This window comes from Coptis chinensis, chromosome 4, assembly GCF_015680905.1.
Source record: "Coptis chinensis isolate HL-2020 chromosome 4, ASM1568090v1, whole genome shotgun sequence".
NCBI lineage: Eukaryota > Viridiplantae > Streptophyta > Magnoliopsida > Ranunculales > Ranunculaceae > Coptis > Coptis chinensis.
The window spans coordinates 92,870,403-92,896,039 of NC_141459.1; the positions used below are offsets into that span (position 1 = coordinate 92,870,403).

A 25,637-nucleotide genomic window follows, 5' to 3' on the forward strand; every position below is an offset into this window, starting at 1 on the left:
ATGTGATATACCTCAAATTTTCATATTTCACCGTGTCAGACACTTCGTATCCGTGTCGGATATGGACACACCTATCCATGTCAATGTAACTTAGGAAAAACTCTGAAGCTCAAATATTATAATGAGATTTGTATGGTCAAGGTCCATTATATCCAGTTCCCATTGTTATTTTGATAGTTACATACTTTCATTTGCTATCAATGTAGATGAAACAAAAGGAGGGGGAAACTTGGGGGAGGTTTGTCGTTTGAATGTGGCTTTTAAACGCGGGTTTTGAATCTTGAATGGACTAAGTTTTGGACATTGTTTGACTTCTTCATTATTATATTATTTATTATTATTATTTTGTGTGTGTGTGTGTGTTTTCTTTTTTGATAATTGAATTTTATTAATGGAAGAAATCAATTACATACCTACATATACTTACCACCACATACCAACAGTATTGATGTACTATGGTGACAGAGAGGATCACCAGTAGCACAAACAAGACAAAAGCAAAGAACTACACCAACTGGAATAATATTCCAACCTGAAAGGATAACACTCCACCAATTAAGCACTATTTATGATCCCCTGCCAGTTAAGCACCAAGTCCCTGAGGCGGCTCAATTTCTAGAAATGATCAATGATTAAATTTTTATTGTTATTTGGTTATAATGATTAGTTAAGTTATCAGACATCGTTGCTCTTCGGTAACCTTAAACTAATGTCTAAATTGCTCTTTTTTCATTGTCTCAATGGCTGCTAAAATAAATGTAGATGGCAGAAACTAATGTCTATCTTTGTTGTATTTTTTTTTCTTATTTAGCAAGCCATCATAGAATCCAATATGCAAATTGTTGGTCCGATTGCTCATTAAAAGGAACTTGCAGATGAATCATATACTTTTTCATTTGATGCAAGACCATAGAGCTACATTGAAGATAAAAAGGGCTATATTAATTCTCAAGTGTAGTTGGTGGCTCTATCTTTGAAGCAACAACCAGGAGCTGATCAACTTTGGGGAGTGGTGGGAAATTCAGGTCAACCCAAAAAACAAAAAAAATAAAGAAGGTTAAGGTGATAAAGAAAGGAGGAGATTGGACTTTGAAGGAGGTGGTTTGGAAGAATTCCATGTTCTTCAGCTGTTTGGAAGAGGAATTTGAGGTGGGTGTGGGGGTGAAACGGTGAGCTAAGCTGAGGACAGTGGAGGATTCAGATAAGTTAATTCATTGTTGGGGGTTTAGTTCAGATGATGGGGTTTCCTTCTTTTCCCATTTTCTGTTTTTGATAGTAGGTTGTACAATTTTTGTACATTTTTGTGTTATAGTTGTGATGATTTTTGGTTACAATTATCAAAGAAAGAGTTCTTAAAATTTGCTCCAATCCCAAGTTTATTTTGCATGTACACATCGATACTCAAGAATTGCTACATATATTGCAACACTTACATTGATGTGATTGATCATAAAATACAGTTTGTGTGAACATATAATTATTTATGCAATTCAATGATTAATTATTTGTATAAACTTATTAAGTGTAACATTTTTTTTCCTTTTGCCTCATGTGTCACACTTTTATTTTTCCAATGACTGTTTATGTGGGTTTCAATCTGTAAGAAGGTGATTGTGATGCGAGGGTTTTAATATTTTTTGAATGTGTTATGATACCTACACTAAAATTAAGTTCTTACTGCAAATGGCGTGTCAGGTGGTCAAAGGTATTGGTGGTCCGGTGGCCAAAGGTGTTGGCAGTGTCATATGTGGAGAGATGATGTCTAGAACTATTGTTACACAGAACTTTACGCCAGAGTTAATGACCTTCTTCTATTTTCTGCATGCTGCAGTTCTACACAGACAATGGTGAGACTTTAAGTGCCTTCGATAAAAACCGAATGATGTCCCATGGCTATTAAGGCACTTGTTGCATATGTTCATAACTCAATTTTGTCATTTTCGATTCCCTTTAATGTGTGAGCAAGTTTGGTTGCTGAATTTTGACACAAACCTAACACACTTCTAGATGGTGTCAGAATTTGCGACTTCAAGATGCATGCGAGATCACACGATCCTATCCAAGATGCAAATATGTTCTTCCATTGCAAAATTTACTAATTATACGTAAACTTTCAGCAAGTTCTTTTGATCATCTTTGTTTGATGCCTTAATTGTTTATACAGGACTAGGACTGGAAATTAATGCAAAAGCTAATTTTTTGTGTCTAATGCTTTGGTCCTACAAATTACTAGATAGGCTACACATATAAAAATACTAGGGTGTACCAAAATTAATGCCACAAACAACAATATAAACACCTCATAACAAACTATGTCGTAGGCACGGGTAATACCTAGTATATATATATATATATAAAAGCTCGCATCTGACATCTCTCCTCATCACATGCGTTTGTTTTCTTAACCGGGCATTCTCATAAACTCCTAAAAAAGGCCAATTCCATATATTAGTTAGACCTCCCTAGATTTGTTATTTTCTCCTTAGTTTAAGTCAAAATTATAAATAGCTCCTTAAAGTCTGAAAAAACTCTTCAACCCTTGCCGACCCTAAGCAAACTCTTCTTCTCGGCATATTACAGGCTCTGCATTGTCAAGAATGTTGATACTAATGAACCTAACAAGCAATACATGCTCAAGAACAAGAGCACACACAAGTACTTGCGTGTGACCTGGGGGAGATCGGAAGCCAGGTGGAAAATGGCTATGATATCTGAATCGCCCCCACTTCAATCAGAGTTGGATGAGTGGGTGCGAGCAATGAAGAAAGACAGAGTATGAATACCAAGTCGACAAGACGTAATGGAAAAGCAAGAGGCTATATAGAAGGCAATCAGTTATGTTTACTCATCGGAAACTGTGAAAATAATGTTACAGGAGAAGAAATCCGTGTCGTCGAGGCCATTGAACATTGCAGCTGAAAAAAAAAAACGCCTGAGGAGAGAAATGGAGGTGGCATAGAGCAAGCGGAATAAGGCGGAAGTGGAGAGGATCTAGGCCAGGTTGAAGGAACTGGACACAATTTCTAAGCAGAAAAAGGGATTGGACACCAAGGTTGTGAGGTTGGCGGAAATGAACATGAAAAACAGGGCGGAGAACTTCAAAATGGCATCTGAAAAGAAAGCAATTAACACGGGCTTGAAAGAGGGTGAAGAAGGATATGATCCATTCTCTAGGAGATGGACGAGATCAAGAAACTATTATGTATGATTTATGTGTCACAGCCCGAATTTTTAAACAATTACAAAGTGAATATTTGAAATATAAATATCTCAAACATCACTCGGTTCAATTGTCTAAAAACCCCAGGCTATGATGGGGTGGATACAACACATGTCAAAACCTAAAACCCACATCATAAAGAATCAACTTAACAACAAAATATCTCTAAAGCTTCTCAACCATCACTTTATTAAAAGACTATCTTCCGTTCAAAAATCATTATATAAAACTCTAAGAATAACAGGTCTTCAACATCGTATTCTCATGTCATATGAATATGCAACTACGTTATTACATACTTCCAAAGGGAACAGACCTAATAAAAGAACTAATGGACTGTTCCAGACAAGAATCCAAATCACACGCCGCGGTTCCATTGCCTTCCACCTATGTTCCCAAGAACACACCCACGTTGCCAAAACAAAGCAAACATGGGTAAGCAAAATGGAATTTGCTGGTATGAGTAGACTAACTACATATAAACATTATCATACTTTGATTATCAACTATCACTTTAAATATATCATAACTAAATCATTCTCAGCTTGGAAGATGGGTAGTTCCGTCATTTCAATCGGCATAGTTTCTTCCTAAGCAAGACTTCCATTTTATTAACTCATTATAATAACTTGTTTTAATAACTAAGTCATTGAATTAAAACTTACCAATATCCACTGCTGTATAAGGGTAGGACTGCGTCCCTGCACAAAATGTTATTAAGTCCTACCCTCCTGCAAAAGAAAGTTAGAACTTCTATATAACATATGTAGATATCCTATAGTTATTCAAAATAAAACCCAAACACTCGCATAATCAAATTAATACCACTAACCCGCAAGGCGAATACCTTAGTTCCTCTCTAGGGCAGTCCAAACAATCTGGTCATTCATAACACATTCAATGAATACCCGGGTCATTCATGGCACATTCAATGAATACCCCTATATAACGCTAACGGGCCATTTATGGCACATTCAAGAAATGCCCACCTAATATATGATATCAGCAGTCATAAAACTCAATTCCAAAACTTGAGGCGTGAAGAGTTCTAAAAGAGGTGGTAAATTTGTTTACGCATTATTGAACCTTATTGCATAAATTATTTCAGAGAACGTAGGAGTATCTTGTTTCATGTATTTTTGGTTTACGCGTTATTAATTAGATTGATGTCTAAGTGTCATAACGTTGCATATCATAAAAACTGAAACATTACATAGTAGTTAATACACATACACACGTATATATAAAGGTCTTAGCCTAAAGCCAAGCATGCTAATAGCCCTAGACCTATCTTAATAACCCAAATCATAATCCGAGTTAAAAGGTCAAATTGGGTCAACTGGTCAAAGTCAACCATGGTCAAAAGTCAACTCTGGTCAAAGTCAACTCTGGTCAAAGTCAAAGTCGACCTGCCAAGGGTCAACAGCAGTCAACCAGTCCCAAACCCTTCTAACCCAAAAGCTCAAAGTCTAAAACAAAAAAAATCCAAATTTGAAAATCTAAAATAAAACCCATAAGCCCACCCACAATTTGGCCCAAGCCCAAATCGAAATTTACTGTTCATCTCCTTCCTCACAAAACCTCCACCAGCTCTAGCCACCACCGGCCATCACTCAAGATGAGTTGGTTCTACCCAACCCACACTAGAAATGGTTCGGCCCAAGCCCAACAGACAAGGAAAACGCTGTTCATCTTCTTCCCCTCACAGCGCCTCCACCACCACAGCCAACACCGGCCATCACTCGCCACCCAATTTGAACCCAGCGGTTGGGTTCCTTAAGAAAACCCCTAGACATTAGTACCAACAATTCGCGATTTCCTTATACTGCGAAAATCGCGATCTACGGCCATTAATTCTCTGTAAAAGCTTCCCGCGAACCTAAACCAACAGCCCATCTATTCTTCATCATCCAACAACCCACAACCAAGTATAAACCCACCAAAACCCCCATTCAATTCAAGAAATTCTATTTAATAACCCAAGAATTCAAACAACAATCCCAACAGCCGACGCCATTAACATTCTCCAAAGCTTCGACAGCCCCATTCTTCCATACTCACACGCCCCTAACTACCTCCAACTATTTACTCAACCCAACCAATTTATATTATGACCACCTATAATGGAAATTAATAGTCTTAACTATTCTTTGGCTTTGGTTCACGTCGTCATTAACGCCCAAAACAGAGTTTTCCGCAGTTGTCCAGCTAAACAGTATACCAACAACAATATACTAACAGTGAACCGTTTTTACCAATTTGCGAGACCACAAATTATTATAGAATCACTACAGAACGATAAGCAGAAAACATACAGCATGTAAACCTTTTTTTTTTTACAGTAAACTATTTATGTATAGACGTGAAATAAAACTAAACTACTCACTGTTTATAAACCGAACAGCTTTCTGAAAACGGGAAAAATCCCGAAAGACCGAAGTCGATTGTTGGCGAAAGGACGATCTTTCTCGTTCAAAACCTTTTATTTTTTCAGTAAAACTCCATTTTTTTTCTAAAACCCTCGCTGTGTTTTTGACCAACCCTATTCTGTTTCCTTTTTGTTAAAAACAAAACCCCCGAAATAAGGAAGAAGGTTTATCCCATAAACCCACGTCTCCGATTTCCACTTACACTTATCCTATTTTATTTTATCTATTATCTATTATTATTATTATTATTAGGAAAATAAAAGAATAAAAACACGGGGTGTTATATTATGTATCAAACACCGCAGGAGGAGATGAGGCTGCAGCTTCTGCAAATGGTGACATTGCTGCTGAATCAAGATTAGGTGTAGGTAGTGGAACAGTAGTAGCAGGGGTCACTGGAGTTGTATTGACTTTAGGCTGCACCACATTTCCCATGGCAAAGATTCCACCTCCCTTTGTTCTGTCTAAGCAATGAGCAAACATCTTTTTCATTGATCCAGCTGCAGCCATCTATGACATCATGGAATTACTTGACTGTCCAAAACCAAGTATCCCATCAAGTGTTGTACTGGGTTCATCAAGATTTCCCGTCTGTCGAAGACCACACCTATATAACATTATATACGAAAATAATTAAAAAGAGAGCACAAAGAAAGTCCACTCGACTTGCATCAATTGCAACCTATTGAAAGACTATATATGTAAAGTCCAACTAATTTTCAGTCAGAACTTAATACCAAAAAATTAAGACGACGAATACTGATGCTAAGGATCGAACACTATCACACCAGTGACGCAACATATTGAGTTGATGCTTCAGATGATGGTGTGAATGTAATAACTAAATGACTTACCCAAATATAACACTTGAGTTGCTTGTTGTTGTAGCAAGATTTCCAGATACTCGATCATACTGAATGCTATCTCTCACAAAGTATCCAGCAGTTGAGCTTCCATCTCCATACTGCAGGTAATATCCACAGCGCACACCAAAAGTGCAACCAGGATCAGGACCGTTCTTATTTGCCAAGCAAAATGATTGATCACAGTAAATTAATTGTCCGGTCGTAGAGCTGCTTGGATCGTATAGTTTGAGATGCACCTATTCCCAAAAAATGAGACCCCTATAATAGTTAGAAATTGTACACGATAACCTTTAAGGACTGCTATAAGTTACATTGAAAGCAAGAAAAAAACATACTCCAAGGCCACTCTTCTTGCATCCAGCAGTTTACCCACAAAATGTCACTTCCAGTATCAACATGCACATAGTGATCCTGGGAAGGAGTTCCGATCCCAATCTTAGTGTAGTAGAGCCTGAACCAATTAAACAACCGAAAAACAAATAACTAAGCCAAGCAATATAGCGGCAAAAAATATATAGTATATATGAAGGTATTAATTCTCCGTGAGATAATTCTTGCAACAATTGTGTCCATCAATGAAAAAGGGTCCAATTATTGACAGACCCCATTTTGTGTTGGGCAGACCCCGGCTTAATTTGGGGTAGGTATTTATGTTGGGCACAACATTGAGTTTTGGGCAGACCCCATCACTAAAGCCCGCACAAACATAACCGGTTAATTTCATTCTTTACGTTTAAGCAAGAGTTCAAAAGAAACATCCCAGCCTTCGTCTCTGTCTGTGTCTCCGTTTCCTCCACTCCACCAAATGCTGGAAGGACACCAATATCTTATATTACCAAAGGCTTTGCTGCAAATGATGGGCATGGTGACTGATGATTTCTAGAGCATCTGAAACTCCAGTGTTTTGCTTTATTGATGGTCTCCTTGTTCCTTGGGTTTTGTTGTATATGGGGAGCCTTTCTGAGAATGGATTAGAAATCCCTCTGCTGCTGCTGCATCAGGTAATTCTCTTTAAAATTTGTGGAATTATTGTCGATGGAAATTTGAGATTGTACCTGAGGTTTCATGTCTGAGACATGAGTAAATACGCATATTCTTCATTACAAGTGAATTCTGGTGCCCAATGTGGAAGACCTTTGCTGTTGGTGTCCTTTGTAGTCCAGTGGTTGAGATGCAGTTGGAAAATGTTTAATTGGGTGTGTGTGTGGTGGTGGTGGGGGGAGGGAAACAAACTAACTTTTTAAGTTTTGATTCGATAAAAAATCTATGTTGTTTGGGTGGGGTGGGAAGTCTTTGTGAGTTGAGTGAGATTCCTTTTGAGCATTTTCTTTTTAAATGGATATTCCATGTTTCGAGGGTAGTGAATGAGTGCTTCTTCAGGTTATCTCAACCTTGTTTTTTTCACTAATAGTAGAATGTCATATCTTCCCTATTGAAAAGGGAGGAAATTGGAGCTTTAATCCACCTCTGTTTTTTAGTAGATATTTAGGTAGTTCAAGTTACTAGTGTAGAAATAGGCATACCTGTATATTACAAACTTTGCCAATTGGTCTTTGCCAAGCCTATTATTAAGTTTATATTTTGTTTCTCAATTATTGATGGGGACAACAAGGAAGTTTGGGAAGAACGCACTTATTATACCTCATTCAAAGGTTGTTCGTAACATCTCTAGTAAGGATGTCATTGCTGTTTTGGAGAGAGAGCGTCAGATGTCAAGATCAACATTGGTTTACCGCCTTTATGAGAGAATGCGTGCTAATGCTCCACCGGTAGAATGAATAAAGTGCACATACGAGGAATTTCTATCACAAACATTGATGTTAAGCTGGACGAAGTTGGTTGGGATTCTTTCTGTAACATTTTCTATATGGTGACATATTTATGGTGTTGTAGGGGAACGATTTTGTATAGATGTTTTTGGTTTTATAGATGTATAATTAATTATGTGTACCGAACAAGTGCTGCTTATCTCTTTTCATTTTCATTGTAATTGTTATTGTCATTAATTAAATTATGTTAAAGAAAAAAAGGGAATAAGTTGAGTAAGTTTTGTTCAGACAATTTGCTATTTAATGCTTGGAAGAGGCTTTGAACGACACAGATCAGCATCATTGCCTTTTAAAACATATTTTCGTATAATGCATTATTATCCTTGTCCTAATCTCCTCTTCAGTGCATATGTAACCAAACAAGGAAAAGTAGAAACTAGGGATGAACTGTGACAAACACACTTTTTAGAGTTTCTAAATGCTCCAACAGATACGCAACCAATCTCTAGTAAAGACTTGTGTAGGCTTTACTAGAGATTTGAACAGAAACACTTTTTAGAGTTTCTAAATGCTCCAACATACACTCCCAAGTACTGAAACATATGCAATTCCTTACTCACTTTCACACAATCCAAGTCCCTCCCGAAGGGCCAACAGCTCCATTGCCACATCCTCAAAACTGGCCTCCAAATCCTTCCTCTCCTTTCTAACCACCTCATATCAACTTATACTCAAAATGATAAGGGAGAAGAAGAAGAAAAAGGCTAAACAGGTTGGCTCCAAATTATTTGTATTTAGTTGGAGTGCCCAACACAAATTAAAATTTTTTTGGTCAATAGCAAATTTGTAAAATAATATTTTTTTTTGAGTCCGCCGAACACAAAGTGGGAAGTGTACCATGAAAAATATAGTCAATACTATATTCTAACCTGTTCAAAATAACAGTATTCATTGTACTTGTCTTTATATTGCCTAATGCGTTTGAAACAGAAAGGAACACAAAATGGGAATAAACTACCCAACTACTAACCCGTTCCAGTAGGCTTTCCATCTGCACCCAACGGGATGTCAACTGCAAATAGAAGCCTTTGGTGGCGTTGTCTGTCATGATCTTTGAGAGCAGTTAGAGAGGTTTGCTGACCAGCGGTGTTGTACGCGAAAAACTCCCCCAGTGGCAGAGACTTTGGAGGCAACAACCAGTAGAAGCAATAAGGGTATGGATATAACATCAACAACAATCCATCTCGGAGTCATCACCATTATGATAATGAAGATGATGAGCAGTCCTTTCTTCACCAAAAAAAAAAAAAAAATAGAGAGAGAGAATATGGTATCAGCAGCACCCAGGGTCATGACATTCAGGTATAGTACTTTTTCAGGTTTGTATATTCCTCTTTTAATTGATAAACATAATTATTGATTGTTTGTTAATTAGTACGTCAGTTACACTTTAAATTTATCTATCACACTTAGATACGTAGGAAACTTTTAGTTTTTCCCCCTATCTGCCTACTTTAGGAATTGAAAATTGGGGCAAACATCCCTACCTGGAAAATCATAAAACACACGAGTTTACAGCCATGTTTTGCATGAACTAAGAAGTCTCAGAACCTTTAATGGACTGGCACACAAATGTCTATAGGCTTTCTTCTTTCAGTAAAAATAAATAAAACTATTGTATGATGGAAAAACATATATATGAGAGAGCTTGACCGTTTGAAAGCAACTAGCGCCTTTTGCTTTAAATCATTTATGCTGTATGTCTTAGCCAAGTTATTTTTCTTCGTAATTTTGGTCATGTCATTTTTGGTTCAAGTCTATGTACAATTGTACTAATTAGTTGATTAGATTGACACATCAATTAGGCTATTGCCTTGTATATAATTCGTAAACAGGATGTTTGCCATTTTTCATCATTGAAACTTACTTTGAACTTAAAAGGTGAATTGGCATTCCCAATTCAAACTTGATTTAGTGATTTTTCAAAAGGGAAATTGCGTTGAAAATTTACAACTGTAGAACAAAAAAAGAACTATATTGGGTTTTCTTCTATTTCCGTCGTTTTGCTAACGTGTTTTTTTTTTTGACATTTTTAGTTAGGTACTCTGTTTTGCAATCACACCTGCTATTTTGCCGCGTATGCATATTTGCTTGCCTCTCATCCCCAAGATATTGTAATAGCTTTTCTTCACTATATATGGCGTCCCCCCCCCCTCCTTCATTTTATATTGTTCAAAAGACAAATCTTTCAAAGTTATGCTCCATCACATATAATATATGTTACATTGCTCGCTTATTTTGTCCCTTTACCAATCTTATATTAGTCACTCACAAAAAAAAAAATTGTGGCCTGACACTCCACTCTCGTAAGGTCAAGTACCTAATAAAGAGATTTAAAAAGGTGTAAACATTGACTTGCAAGAGTAATTACAAGCATCTTATTTTCATGAAACTCTTTAACTCAGCCACCCTTTGAGTGTGTGTCTTTAGTGGGAGGGTTTGGAACTGTGTCTCTACTAAGAGTTCTTGGAATCGAGTTATTCACGTAGACAAAGTACTGCAACGAGATTCAATTCAGTTGGTATCTAGGTGTGAGATACTTGCTTTTACAAATCGGAATGTTCTTTTTTTTCATTTAGTGAAAAGATGTCATTTGCTTTGGGTATCAAGGATACAATAGTAACCCTATAGCACCTATCTTAGTTAAACGACATAAACAACTCTACCACCCTATCTAAGCTAATATGGCAATTAATTTCATCAACTGTTGTTGGTTTCTTACCTACTGTTGGTTCCTTCTTTTGACGCGGTTATATATTCCAATTTTAGACTTCCGATAGTTTTTGTATATTAATAGTCATATTCATCTACTACTGATTTTTTATTCATTTTCTTTACTTCAGGTGTAGTACATCGACGACTATCGCTACCGATTTGTTCCTTAGAAGTGCATGGTCTTCTTGACCATCTTCGTGAACCACAGGGAAGCTCACGGGAGTGCATATGCAATACAGTTTGTTTAAGTTTGATTTCGATCCGCGGCAAGATCTAAGCCGGCACTACTTTTGTTGAGACATGAGAAACACAAAAAGAAAAATGACCTAGACTAATGTTACAACAAGAGAGTTGGTTTCTGAACTCTGTACACATTTTTATACACTTGGTTGGGTCGTTTCTGGAACTGGTGGTAGTACTCTTACCATTAAAGTTCATGATGAGAATATACCCATGATCAAGCTTATATTGATGTCCTTTTTTTTCTTGGTAAGCGAATATTAAATTAAAAAGAATAAAGCAAGACAATGTGGTTCATTGGTTATGCGTAGCACCCCAAAGAACAAACTATACTAATGGTGTCCATAATGGTGTTCCTTTCTTGTAGGTGCCAAGAGGTACAATTTCCTTTTTGCCATGGAGATATAATTTGCTTTCCAACTACGGCGTGCTGCCATATGCCTCTAGATGAAGGATATCAACCTATGAAGCACTCTTGGAATTATGAGTTTATGAAAGTAATGCAATAATGTATCCAAGGTATATCTTCACAACCATTGTATATCACCGGTTGGTGGGGCTTTGAAGTGTCTACTTGGCCTGCCAAAGACATTTGGTTATATCTGTCTACCTTAGCAGAACATGCCTATAAATTCATGAAATAGAGGTATCTCACCTAATAAAAATGACGCTAAAAATCACTGAAAAAAAACTTTTATGCATCATGAATTCTAGATAATGTCATCCAAAATTTTATTCCTAGATACCGCCAAACACAGCCTAATATATTAGTCACAAAGCTTTACAACTCAAGTTCTTCTCCCTTATTTGTCACCAGGTAATAATGCCTTATTCTTCCTTTTGCGATATTGCTTCATATTACGTGTTGATTTAGTACATGATGTGGTATACCCGTTGTCAGAGTTGATAAGCCACTTTAACCATTGATAAACTTTATTTGCTTCAGTCCTAATACACCTTAGTATGTAGTTCATTTTTTTTTTCCGGTAGTGCACGTTCATATGATTGTTTGAGTCATTCATTGAATGAGTTGGTTAAGTTGTTTTGTCGGTTATGTGGCTGGGTTCTTTTTTCTTAACTGCCCCCAATTTAAGATATATATTACTTTCATTTGCTGTATTTGGTTCACTTTGATTGGGTGAGCTAGTTGCGCTGAGAAATTAGTTTCCATTCATACAAGCTCATTCTTGCTTAGTTATTTTCAATTCGAATTACCTGTTTTCAGTGGAGTATGCTTGCTTGGTGATTGCGCTTTTCATATTTCAACTTTTCTTGAGAAACTTACTTTTTTTTTCGGGCCTGCATACAAAAGTAATGATATCTTCATAATCTCATAATCCGATTTTATCCTCTGTTTTCATTTTTTTTTTAATGAGTGGAATAAATTTTGTAATTTTTTTTTTCTCATGATTTTCTGTCATTATGTGGTTTTTCAAGTAGTCGATACTTATTTAACAAATTCATTTTTTTTATGAATTTTTTCAGGTAGTCAATACTTAGTGTTTTCATTTTTTTAATGAGTGGAATAAATTCATGGAACGTAAACGGTGAGTGTCTAAAGTTATCATCAAGTTTTCTTTAATTATCTGTTCTTTAACAATCAAATGAGACATACCATTTATGACTGTTAAGAGCTTGACTGAAACACAAGGAGCAGAACTGTTTGACAACCAAGTATGAGCTCGGCATTGATTTTCTTCTCTTCTTCTTTTTTTTTTCTTCAAAAAACTTATCTATGGTATGTTACCACTCATATCACATTCTCTTTTGCGTGCTTTGGTTTATAGTTTAATTCCAAACTTTAAATCTGTCTTACTATGATTTATATAACGGATGCTTGGTGAGATATCTTAATTAGATAGTTGAATAACAAATGTTGCTTATGGTTTTGGTTAGTTTGTTTGTGCTCTTACTTGAGATATCAACAATTTTGTATCGGTGTATAGCATAGTGTACTACTCAGTACATAGAGTAACTAAACATAGGCATAACTAAATGGAAAACCGAATGCTTATTCAGCTCCAATATAACTTAGCAGTATTTTCGAATAAAAATAAACTAGAAGCTGTTGGGAGGGTTGTAAAATGTCAAACTATAAACATTCTTGGAATGTATAAGCTAGCTAACTATAAATACCTGGCACTATCATCCATGAGAATGGTGCTATTGTGCACTTTCCATTCAATATTATTAATGAATTTTTTGCCATTCTAGAACCCAATATAATAGAGCTGAACAAGGATTTTATTGTTAGTTTTTAATACAAGTTGCTTGAATTAGAGACCTTATGTGATACTCATACTACTATATTTGCTCTCACGATCTTCATCAGGGTGTTTGATGTTGGATGAAAGAGTTTATCAAGTTTTAGCACAGTTGATTCGTCAGTAGTGGTAAAATGGCCTGATTCATGCGGAGTTAAAGAAGATTTATTTACAGAGTCATAACTCAGACTCAGAAACTCACCAACTCAGGTATGTTTTCATCTTTGCAGTTCTTGGACGTCCACAACATTTTAGCTAGGTGGTTATTCTCATTTGTAACTCATGTATGTTGTGAAGAATATTAAACATGAAAAACATTGTGACACAGGTATAAGACAATATTAGAGTTGGTAGTGAAGAAGCTGTTAAGTAAATCACAAGCGGCGGAGTTCTTGGTGGCATTTGCAGGGATCCAACTATCCAAGACATGGTGCATAAGTATGTTTATGCTCGCCGAAGTTTACAGTAAGGGTCCTATCTCTCGTGACTGTAAAGCCCTTTGTAACGCCTCGTGGCAATCAGAGGCATCGACAAGCACAAAGAGATGTTGAGACCTTAACAGAGCTACAAAACTGAATGAACTACATAGTCCAACCTACGGAGTTGGTACATAGAGACATGCATAATAGTAAGACTAAATTGCGCCATAATAGTAGTAGTTTACATAGTTTTCAGAAAATTTTCAATCTGTAATCTGTAGTCAATAGTCACTATTTCATATGCATAATACAGAATGAGGTTGAGAAGTTACTTCCATTCTTAATTGGTCAAAAGCACCCATAACTTGACCAATCGTCATCATCATCTACATCTTATTATTCTATATTGCAGTCTCAACACCTGCTGCTTTTAGTATATTATACATGCAACCCTAACCCTTTGTCAAATGCCCCAAACTCCCTTACAAAAAAAAAAAAAAAAAAAAAATAACGACGACAACATCTCTTAAATCTCTATCTCCAATGTCTATGAAGAAGATATAATTTATTATTTTTAAGTTGGATTAGTCTCATCCTATAATTGTTAGATCTGACTTTTGTTTTATTTGAGTTAAGGATTCGAGTGTTGATTCAAGTATTAGGGATACTATCGATCAGAACGTGTATTGTACTTCGCAATCATCGTGCTGCATTGAAAGTGAAGCAAGAATTCAAGGTTGGTAACTTATACTTCTTTTTAGACCTGTAAGTAGTACCGTTCGATTAGAGTAGCATTAAATATGGAAGTGAAATCGCTTCCTTATAAATTATTATTGTAGATAATATTTAAATTTTGTCATATAGCTGTTGTTGTTGCGGCACTATTAAACTTTGCAGGTTTATGATATATGATGGTATTGGCTCAAAGTATTTGCTTTGGCAACAATAATTGATTGGGAGGCTCTGGAGAAATTTTCAAATGAGAAAAGACCACCAATTGGTAAGCTTCATATTTTATGTTTAGTTAAGGCCACCTTTTTTAGTTTTTACGTATATGTTATGCATGACATAACATCTGTATTTAAATTAGGGGTGCAAGTGGATATCCAAATATTCGAATCCGATTTGAATTCGTATTCGAAAAATCGGATATTATCCGAAAATTTCGGATTCGGATAATTTTTTATGTCCGAACTAGTTTCGGATACGGATTTGGATACTGCCATATCCGCATCCGAAAATATCCGATCCAATTTAAAAAATTAATAGTTATTATATATATGTAATTAATTAATTAATTAATTAATTATTGTATAAAATATTATATAAAACCATAAACTAATAATATAAAACTATAATAACAAAATAATAATAATAAATGACAAATATATATATTTATAATAGTTTTTATAGTGGTAAAATGAATTATTCAAAGCAAATAAAATTTTAATTAATATTAATTTTCGGATCGGATATTATCCGATATCCGATTCTGATATCCGAAATCGGATTCGGATATCGGTATAAATTTTCGGATTCGGATTCGGATACAGGCATATCTGAATCCGAACCTATCCGTTTGCACCCCTAATTTAAATGACTGTTTTGATTATTATAGGTGTTAACAATTAAAAATGTTAGATAAAAATGTATACTAAGTGTCTAAGTCACTAACTATATTCCGTGCCTAGTGGTTTTTCACATAGAACTTTTTTCCTTGCTTATCCTGTGATAATAAAAGAGATCTATGCTTAAATTGTTTAGGTTATAGACCGTTTGTGGTGGCGTGCATTGATGCAAGATGAAAAGGCTGAAGCAAGCTGAGGTAATCTTGAGATTTTACTTCAAATATAGTTTTTCGATCTATGACGTTAAGACAAAATTATATTAAAGAGTGGTACATTTATCCACCTCAAAGTTAAGTATTTGGTTTGTTTTTAATCTACGAAGGTAATGAACGTAACTAATGATATTGGTTTCTGAATGGACTTCATCGTTGAATGTGTGCACAAAATTTTGTTACAAATATGAAAAATATTTAGGCTACTATTAGATTTTAAGTGTAAATACATCATACGTCACCTGGCTAAGTTGAAGCCTTGGATTTCACCTACATGAGCCAAAAGTAGAAGGTGACAAGATGGTAGTACTATAGGAATACCACTTAAACTTCTGATAAGCCATTATGCAAATGCTGACTCTAAAGAAAGCATATGTTTGGTTAGCATTCATGTATATCTCATCAGTCATAAGAAATATACCACCACGAACGGACAATGAAAGCTTATTAAGTTATTAGCAACACCATTCAGTAAAAGGGAAATTAGACGTCCCTGTATTGTTTATTGACTTTGTGGAATGTACGTGTGCTAGTTGTTCAAGAAAATGATATACCTATTAAGTTACAAAGCGTGGGGAATTTATAGGGTTAGGAAGGTCACTGTTGGTTCTACTCGACTTCTATGTTTTTGTTTCATCTATCAAATGTTATGTGCAAGATAGGATTACTACTTTTATTCTAAGTTGCGTACTATATGGTGTGGTGAATATATTAATGGATTTTTTTAGTTGACAGGCATGTGTAAATAGCTTTGTCGAGTATGTGTATGCTTGAGGTATTAAATGTTATTATGAAAGTTGATTTTTATAAAAACTCTATCAAGGATTAATGCCCGAGAGACCTAACTATGTAGAAATATGGTGATGTTAATACCCAAGAGGGAGAAAATGTTTTGGAATTACAATCTTTCTTTCATATGCATGAAATGAGAGTACAATTCTTCATAACCTAATGCATGTTTCCTTTAAAATATTTAGATTTGAAAGAATTAACAATGCTACTCGAGAACTCATTTTTCGGCTGGATTATATATTATGACACCAAAGTAGCTTTTTATCTCGATGTACAATGCTGCTACTACTATTTAGAACATGTAGGACTGAACCTCAACCACTTTTTGAACCTGGTAAGAGAAACTGTAACAGAGTTTTTGTGTTGATTTGTTCTAAGGGTTGTTTAGTTCATGACTAAAATTGTTTGATTAATGTTTGCCTCTTCGTAGTCTTTTTAAAGTTTCATTTGGGATGAATATGGGTTGAACATATATTCATAAAAGGTTGCTAGCCTTATAAATGTGAATTTGGTTGTAGATCGATATTTAAAGGGCTGTCGTTCAACTCGATACATGTCACACCAGTTGAGAAATCTCCAGGCTAACCTTGGCACAATGAGCGCAATCTTTACAAGTTTTGTAATCCCTTTCGATCAATTACATCTACTTTGTTATAAGGTTACTTGGTATCCTCTATGCTAAGTTGACGGTGTAAAACTACGATTATTCTTCTTTTAGGCATATTTTCAGTAGATAGTTGTTGTTTTCCCTTTTAAGCATTTTGTTCAGCAGGAATGTATTAGTGTCACAAATTCAGGGGGATATGATGTGGTGCATATCCATATAATAACACAATTATCCACTAAAGGAAAGTAAAGATCGCCACAGTGATCTTTATTCTAGCATTTGATTAGTACAATCTGATATTAATTAGATTGATAAGATCTTATCAAACCAAACCTCATGAAAGCCTCCTAAACATGTCATAGTATAAACATATATACTCATATATTGCAGTTCCACTTTTAGGAGATTGTGGTTGTGTTACCATATCATATATGTCTGGTATGGAAAAATTTGTCTTAGTGTAATACTTGCTTTCTTCTTTCTATGCCAGTTGTTTTAAGAATAGAAACCAACGTCTTTTACTAAAGTCTAATATTCTGGAAATTTGACAGACGTAGTGTGATGTGATATAATTAAGCTGTAAGGCATTACTTTTTCCCCCCTAAAATGTGTTACTTAAGTCTAGAAGACTAAAACTACTTGATAAGAGCCCAAAACTGTAGTTTTAACCCCTTAATAATCATACTGTTAGACCAATTATGTGAATAATAAGTAAGAGTTAATACTGATTACATGTTTTTTATGCATTTCAGGCTTCAAAGTCCATTATGTGCGAGAAATGTGCCACATTAGCGAGATAAAGGAGCAAAAGCCGCCAGAACTTCCGAATGCCATATCTTTGGACTCGGACCTCGAATTGGGCCTACCTTATGTCAAAACGACCGCTCGAAAAGAGCTTTGCAATGGTCCAAGCCTTGACCCAATCAGAGGAGCAGAAGTGGACGAAAAGTCTGTGGAAGCCAACTGCAGCTGAAGAGGCCTTTTTTGATCGAAAGAATTGGGTTTTGGGCCCGATTCTCCTCCCAAACCATGGCTCCAAGCCCATGCACGAATTTTGGATCTGGATGTATAAAAACAAAAGCTTAGCTCTTTGTTAATGGTAGCTAGTTAGACCTAAATTAAGATATAGAATTCTAGATCTAGTTTTATTAATTAAATTAAGTTTTAGTTACATTTAAATTCTTGTTTTAGATTAAATCTCTGAATCATTGTTCTTGATTTATTAGATAAATAAAGTAGTATTTTTATCAAGTTTGAATTTTGTCATTTCCAGTCTAGATCTAATTTCAATTCTTGTTCCTATTTCATTCCAAAATTAATTAAGTTAGATTCATTATTGTTCAAATTAAGTAAATCTAAATTTCTTACATTATGTTTAGTTTAGATTCAATGGAAAATGTTAGATTGATGATTCAAGGCTAAACCTCCATTAGAGGGGTTGATGAAGCCTTGATGAAAACTTAGTTGTTTAGTATAGAAACATTTTAGCATCTATTCCACTCTAGAAGGTCGTGTTTCACCATGAGAATGGGTGGGCGACCTCACATGCTAGTTAGTACTTGGTAGAAATGCCATGAACACTAGGGATTAGACTCGGAATTCTTGCCGTGAAAACGTAAGAATCGAGATACCACAATCTGTACTAGGTCATTAAGTTGGATTCGAGGTGGATTCAATTCCCCTCTAATTCCTTTATCTAGAGTCAAACAATAGTATTTCCATAGCATTTGTAGTTAATTTCTAGTAATCATCTTAATTAAGTATCGTAGTATAATATTTCGTAAAGCTCTCATTGACTTAAGAGCAACTAGTTAGACTTAGAAAACAATCCATGCTAGGGAACTAGGAGTGGAACGAACTTCGTACTCCATTTAGTGCAATTCGCATTGAGAGTAGAAGCTTTGATAATCAACCACGTAAAAGAATAGTTCTAGTAATCAATTCGCTTATGAACACGCGTACACAAGACGCTATTCATAAGCGAAGCAAGGACGCTATCAGGTATTCCTTTCTTCCATACCTCGCATTTCTAGTTAGAGGTTTTCTACTAGTATATCAGAATTGTTTGGAGTGTTACATGTTTAGTTAAAGCAACTTAGTCTTGCATGAGATTAAGGTCCGGTCAAACAAAACAACAAACGAATTTACCCTTTCGGCAACAAACAAGTCTATCTAGTACACCACCCACGACACCTCTAGCTACTATCACACACACCATACCCGACATAATGGTCAAGAAAGAGAGACTCCTCTCTCCTCGACTTCTACAAAGCTTTGAGCGATAGCCCTAAATCTTGCATCGCTCTAGCGGACCGATGGGGATTTTTTGAATCCCCCAAACATATTTAATTTGTTACCCGCTTTTCATGGGTTAGACCATGAAAAACCTTATCGGCATTACGCGTAGGATTGAACAAGTCCTTACAACATTCCACCATCCTACGGTTGGTACGGACAGATTAAATTAAGGGTATTCCCTTTCACATTAGCCGATAAGGCGGCGCCTTGGTTAACCGCCCAAATCGCCTAATTCGTGGACTCGTGGGCTAAACTTGTTCAAATTGTTTATGGAACATTTTTACCCACCCCTAAAGACGGATGAAATGCTTTCCAAGATTCATTTTTTCCGGACAACCCTCATGAATCATTTTCTCGAGGCATGGAATCGCTTCACCGATCTCCTTATAGAGTGTCCACACCATAACCTAGCAAAAGACACGTTAGTTCGTGCCTTTTCAAAGGACTTCAACATCACCATAAAGAAGTCCTCGACATAATGAATGGGGGTAGTTTCCTAAGTAAAGGAGCCTCTGAGGCTTACAAATTTTTAGAAGACCAAACTAAATGGAATAATAATTGGGGGTAGTGATGATATCCCCCGGCTCTACTAGTTCTTCTTCAACAGTTAAGGCCGCGGTATGTTTGAGAATAAAACCCATCCGAACTTAAAAATTTAATCAAATCTCTAACTAAAAAGTAGAGGCTATTTCTATTCAACAAAAGCCTATCCCCATGAATGTAAACTCCAACCCATGTAATTTCTGTTTGAGTCCGAGCACCCTCGACAATTATTGTCCTCTAGCTTATGAACAACAACCACCGTGAGCAAGATAATGTTTACTCTATTAATAACTATCCTATTCCTAACTTGAGACAACATCCCAACTTCAGTTGGAGAAATAATCAACAAGTAACGCCTCCAGGGTACAATAATCAAAACGTTAGGCAAGCAAACAATTATAACCAAGGTCCACCTAGACAAGGACAAGGTCAAGGGAATTATAATAATTATAACAACCAAGCGCAACCACGACAAGGTCAAGCACAAGGTCAGAATAATTATAATAATTATAATACCAATAGAGGTATTGTTCCGGTTAATAATACTAACTATCACAACCCACCCATAAATAATCAACGAGAGATAGTTCCAAATGCACCACCCGTGACTACTACACCTACACAACCGGATCGTGATCGACGCTTTATATACGTTACCCAACAACTTTTTTCCAAACAATGACTCAATCAAACCAACAGATCTTACAATCCATAAATCGGGGCATACAACAAGCTTAGCCCAAGAGAAAGCCCAACCAAAAGGCGCGTTTCCGTGTCAAGCGATACCAAACCCTAAAACAAAGAAACACAAAATTTGAGGTAAACGGTAATTCTAGTACGGAAACTACAATCGTAGGTGACCTAAATGCCATCACCACTCTCCGCTCGAAGAGTGGTTGATAACAAAGTAACTACGCCTATAGTTACCCCATCAAGATTCCTACACCGATATCGAACTAGATACCGCAATAGAAACCGAGGAGCCTACCACGGTAGAGGTACCCAGTTAAATCACAACCAAAGAAACCGAAAAGCCAAGGTTACACGGCCAAGTAGAGCCATATGCTAAATATATAGAGCGAAACCACCGCTCCTCAAAAATTAGCCATGCTAACTAGGGATACAAACTTTGAGGAAATTAGGAACGCTTTCAAGAATCTAACGATAAACCTCCCTTTTCTCGGCTATTAAAAAGCTTCCTAACCACGCTTAAGTTTCTTAAAGAGTTGTGCACTACTAGGCGAAGACTAACATACCCAAAGACGCTTTTTAACCGAACAGGTTCCCAACTTTATCCTAAAATAATGGAATTGTTAAGTACAAGGACCTTGGTCGCCCCATCACAAATGCACCTTAGAGATTCCTACACGACGACCGCTTTATTAGACTGGGGCGAAGTGTTAACTTACTCCGTGATTACTTGTATAAACAAATAGGTCTACAGAAATGCAACCTACAAAAATAACGCTGCAATTAGCGGACAGTGTCAATTAAGTATCCTAAAGGTGTAGTGGAAAACGTGCTTGTTAAGGTTCAGGATTTCTACTATCCCGCTGATTTTGTTATCCTCGATACGTAAGTCGCTAATGACTCGCACCGATCATCTTAGGATCGCCTTCTTCTTGGCAACCGCCAATGCGCTTTATAAATTGTCGCTGATGGAAAGATGTCCTTATCTTTTGGCCATCTTTTCTCGCCGAGGTAAATGTTTTAAAATGATGAAACAGCTTACGTGATTCGCCTCATAGATGGGGAGGTTAGCATGATCGAGAGTTTAGCTCAAGATTATTTTAACAACACGCTTCCCTGAAAACAATATGTACAAATTCCTTTCTTTTGAACTTCGATTTTGTGAATGACTCCTACTTAGAGGAGGTCAACACCATCCCGAATCCACACCAATTGTAGAATCCGCCCGTTGCTCCATATATCGAGTATGAAGACTTGCTACCTAAGCAAGTTTTCATTACGCAAGATAAGGACACTTATGAAACATCAACGGACATTCTCATCCACACCGCTGCTTAAACCTCTTCCCCGAGTTAAAATATATTCAACTTGATCCGATGGTAGTCACCCGATAATTATATCTTCTCTCGTTAACTAAAGATGAAGAGACATCTTTAATAAGGGTGATTAGGGAACATCGGTCTCGCGATTGGTTGATCCTTAGTCGACATTAAGGGCATTGACCCTAATGTCCGCACTCATCGTGATCCATTTGAGGATAACGCCAAGACTTCTCGCGAACCTCTCGCCGCTTTGCTTTGAACCCCGCCATGAAAGAGGTGGTTAGGGAAGAAGTCTTGCGACATCGGATCGGGTATTATATACCCAATCTCCGATAGCGAATGGGTAAGTCCCATTCATGTAGTTCCTAAGAAATCGGAATTACCATGGTATCGTGAACGGGAAGCGGTGACTATGTTGTCACTCAAGGTCCTATGAAATGGAGAATCTATATTGATTACGACGCGTTTAAATGCTATGACACGAAAGGATCACTTTCCTTACCATTTATAGATCGATGCTAGAACGCCTAGTCGGGTCATGCCTTTTATTGTTTCCCTGATGGCTACTCGCTATTTTCAGATTATTATTGATATTGATGACCAAGAAAAGATAACCTTCACATGTCCCTTCTAACATATGCCTATAAACTAATGCCTTTTGGCCTTTGTAATGCTCCCCGTACCTTCCAAATGTGTATGCTTCATATATTTAGTGACATGGTAGAGCTTTATGGAAGTTTTCATGGATGATTTTTCTATCTATGGAGACTCCTTCACAGATCGCTTGTCTAACCTCCGCCTAAGGTTTTGACACGGTGTGAAGAAAAGAGCCTCGCTTTTAAATTGGGAAAAGTGTCATTTCATGGTCAAAAGGGCATAGTACTAGGTCATATTGTATCTAGTGATGGCATCGGCGTAGATAAAGCCAAACTAGATAAGATAGCTTAATTCTACCTAAACCACGGATCGTCCGCGAGATTAGAGCCTTTCTAGGCCATGCAAAGTTTTTATAGGCGGTTCATTAAAGATTTTTCAAAAATAGCTAGGCCTTTAACTAACTTGCTTTTGAAGGATGCAATCTTTGATTTTAATTTTAATCAGAAAACAGGCTTTTGAAACCTTAAAAGCCGCCCTAACCATCGCACCTATTATACAGCCTCCTCGATTGGTCTAAACCTTTTGAACTCATGTGTGATGCTAGTGACTATGCAGCTTGGTGCCGCCTTTGGACGTAAAATAGATAATAAGTCCACGGTTATTTATTATGCTAGTAAAACATTAAACGACGCCAACGGAATTATACAACTACTGAAAAAGAATTTTAGCTGTCATTTATGCTTTAGATAAGTTTCGGCCCTTATTTGGTTGGTTCTAAAACTTTAGTTTACACGGACCATGCAGCTCTTTAGGTACCTTCTTGCAAAGAAGGATGCTAAGCGAGATTAATCCGATGGATTCTTCTCCCGCAAGAATTCACATTAGAAATAAAGGACAAAAAGAGGGGTCGAAAACGAGTTGCCGCAATTCACACTTATCTAGACTTACAAATGACGATAGTAGTGATTCCGAGTCCATACCGACTCTTTTCCCGATGAGCATCTCAGATGCTATTTTTTCATCACCATGGTATGCGGACATCGTGAAATTATTTAGCGGCTGATGTTATGCCTTATAATTGGTCAAGAAATGAACGTAAGAAGTTCTTGGCCGAGTCAAGTTATACTACCGGATGAGCCCTACCTTTTAAGTATTGTGCGGATCGATTATTCGCCGCCAGCATTCCCCAAAGGGAATATAATGAAGTTCTATCGCTCGCCATGACAAAGAGTGTGGTGGCCACTTTAGTGGAATGAAAACAGCCGCTAAAGTTCTTCAATGTGGATTTTATTGGCCTACCCTTTTTAAGGATGCCCAAGTGCATTGCAAAGACGGTATTCGCTTGCCAACAACTCAGGCTTAATCACGGCGTAATATGATGCCATTAAATCCAATCTTAATAGTAGAATTTTTTGATGTTTGGGGTATTGATTTCATGGGCCCTTTCCCCTCGCTTCCCCACGGTTATATTTATATTCTAGTTGCCGTGGACTATGTGTCTAAATGGATAGAGGCCCTAGCTTGCCGTGAGCAATGACCATAAGACCGCTGTATTTTTATTAAAGAATATATTTTCTCTGTCGGGTTTGGCATTCCTAAAGCCATCATTAGTGATGGTGGAACACATTTTGCAACAGAGTTGTTGCATCCCTAGTTAAAAAGTACGGAGTTACACACAAAATAGCAACTCCTTATCATCCACAAACTAGCGGACAAGTAGAAGTTTCTAATAGGGAAATCAAAAAGATTTTAGAAACAACAAGAAACCCCGATAGGAAAGATCGGGTCAAGCGCCTATCGGATGCCTTATGGGCATATAGAACTGCTTTCAAAACTCCTATAGGTATGTCTCCCTTTAGACTTGTATTTGGGAAACCATGTCATTTGCCCGCTGAATTAGAGCACCGCGGCTCGCGGGCTATAAAAGCCTTTAACTTCAATATTGATGAGGCGGGGCCAAACGCAGTTACAATTAAATGAGCTTGAAGAAATCCGTGATTTCTTACGATCTCGCCAAGGATTATAAAGCCAACATGAAACGGTTCATGATAAGCATATCTTGCGAAAGAGTTTGTGGTCGGACAAAAGGTTTTGCTTTACAACTCCCGCCTACATATTTTCCTAGGGAAACTAAAACCCGCTTGGTCCGGTCCTTTTCTCGTTATCAAGTCACCCCTTACGGGGCAATTACCTTGGTAAATCCCAAGGACAACAAGCATCTTTCAAGTTAATGGTCAACGGTTAAAACATTTTCACGAACTTTTGTCCCCCGATGTGGAGGAAGTCCTTTTACAGACCCCGCCTATGAGGATCGACCTTGTCATTTGGTGTACTTACTTTCATTTCCATATAATTGATAAGTACACCATTCAGTAACCGGCCCTCCCTATGGAGTGTGTGGCTGTAAGTACCGGATCCTAAGTCCACAGTTCACATAATTCACGCTTCCACTTTCGCATGTTTTCTCGATTTTTGAGTCATGTTCCTCTATGGAGTGAATTATGTATTTATTGTTTTTCGTGTTTCTCATAATAAACAAATAAAATAAATTAAAATTCTTAAAAATCATAGACATAGCAATCCAACAAGTCTTGGGAATCTGACTTTAAACGACCCACGTTGTAAACAAATTTTGTGTTTAAAAATTTGTTTGGGGGTGGGAAATCAGTCTTTCCATCCGGATTGCTCGAACTTTCTAGTTGTGTTGTTTAGGTCCATTAGTATAGTTCATTGGGGTTGACGTCATCTAATTTAGTGTTCATTAGTTCGCATAACTTACGTCATGCACGCATTTACGAGGCGTTTTCCACTATCTTATTAGTCACCCCCGGTCGGAATAGAGTAGTTTATGGATCATTGATTGGAAATTCTCTCCTGATCATTTCCATATCTCATTCGAAAGAATCGGACCGATAACGGCTGGAAATCTAGTTTGAAATTATGCTAAAAATCGATTTAAAGTCGAA

The 25,637-nt window shown here is 36.8% G+C and overlaps 3 long non-coding RNA genes across 4 annotated transcripts; 2 read left to right on the top strand and 1 right to left on the bottom strand.

Annotated features, from left to right (window-relative positions):
• Positions 1-5,478: 5,478 nt before the first annotated feature.
• On the bottom strand, positions 5,479-8,138 carry LOC147505711 (uncharacterized). The gene is made up of 4 exons (XR_015193437.1): positions 7,571-8,138; positions 6,851-6,966; positions 6,504-6,751; positions 5,479-6,256 (listed from the first exon to the last, which is right to left on the bottom strand). It is a non-coding gene; the product is annotated as an uncharacterized LOC147505711 (long non-coding RNA).
• On the top strand, positions 6,975-8,544 carry LOC147505712 (uncharacterized). Its single transcript, XR_015193438.1, has 2 exons — positions 6,975-7,516; positions 8,132-8,544. It is a non-coding gene; the product is annotated as an uncharacterized LOC147505712 (long non-coding RNA).
• A 2,104-nt stretch (positions 8,545-10,648) lies between these two features.
• On the top strand, positions 10,649-17,582 carry LOC147505713 (uncharacterized). Of its 2 annotated transcripts, XR_015220659.1 has the most exons (9): positions 10,652-10,873; positions 11,188-11,548; positions 11,667-11,818; positions 13,632-13,773; positions 13,892-14,191; positions 14,619-14,718; positions 14,880-14,982; positions 15,747-15,807; positions 17,133-17,582. It is a non-coding gene; the product is annotated as an uncharacterized LOC147505713 (long non-coding RNA). The 2 variants fall into 2 exon arrangements; XR_015220658.1 differs by having other exon boundaries at positions 10,649-10,873; positions 14,619-14,982.
• The last annotated feature ends 8,055 nt before the right edge of the window (positions 17,583-25,637 follow it).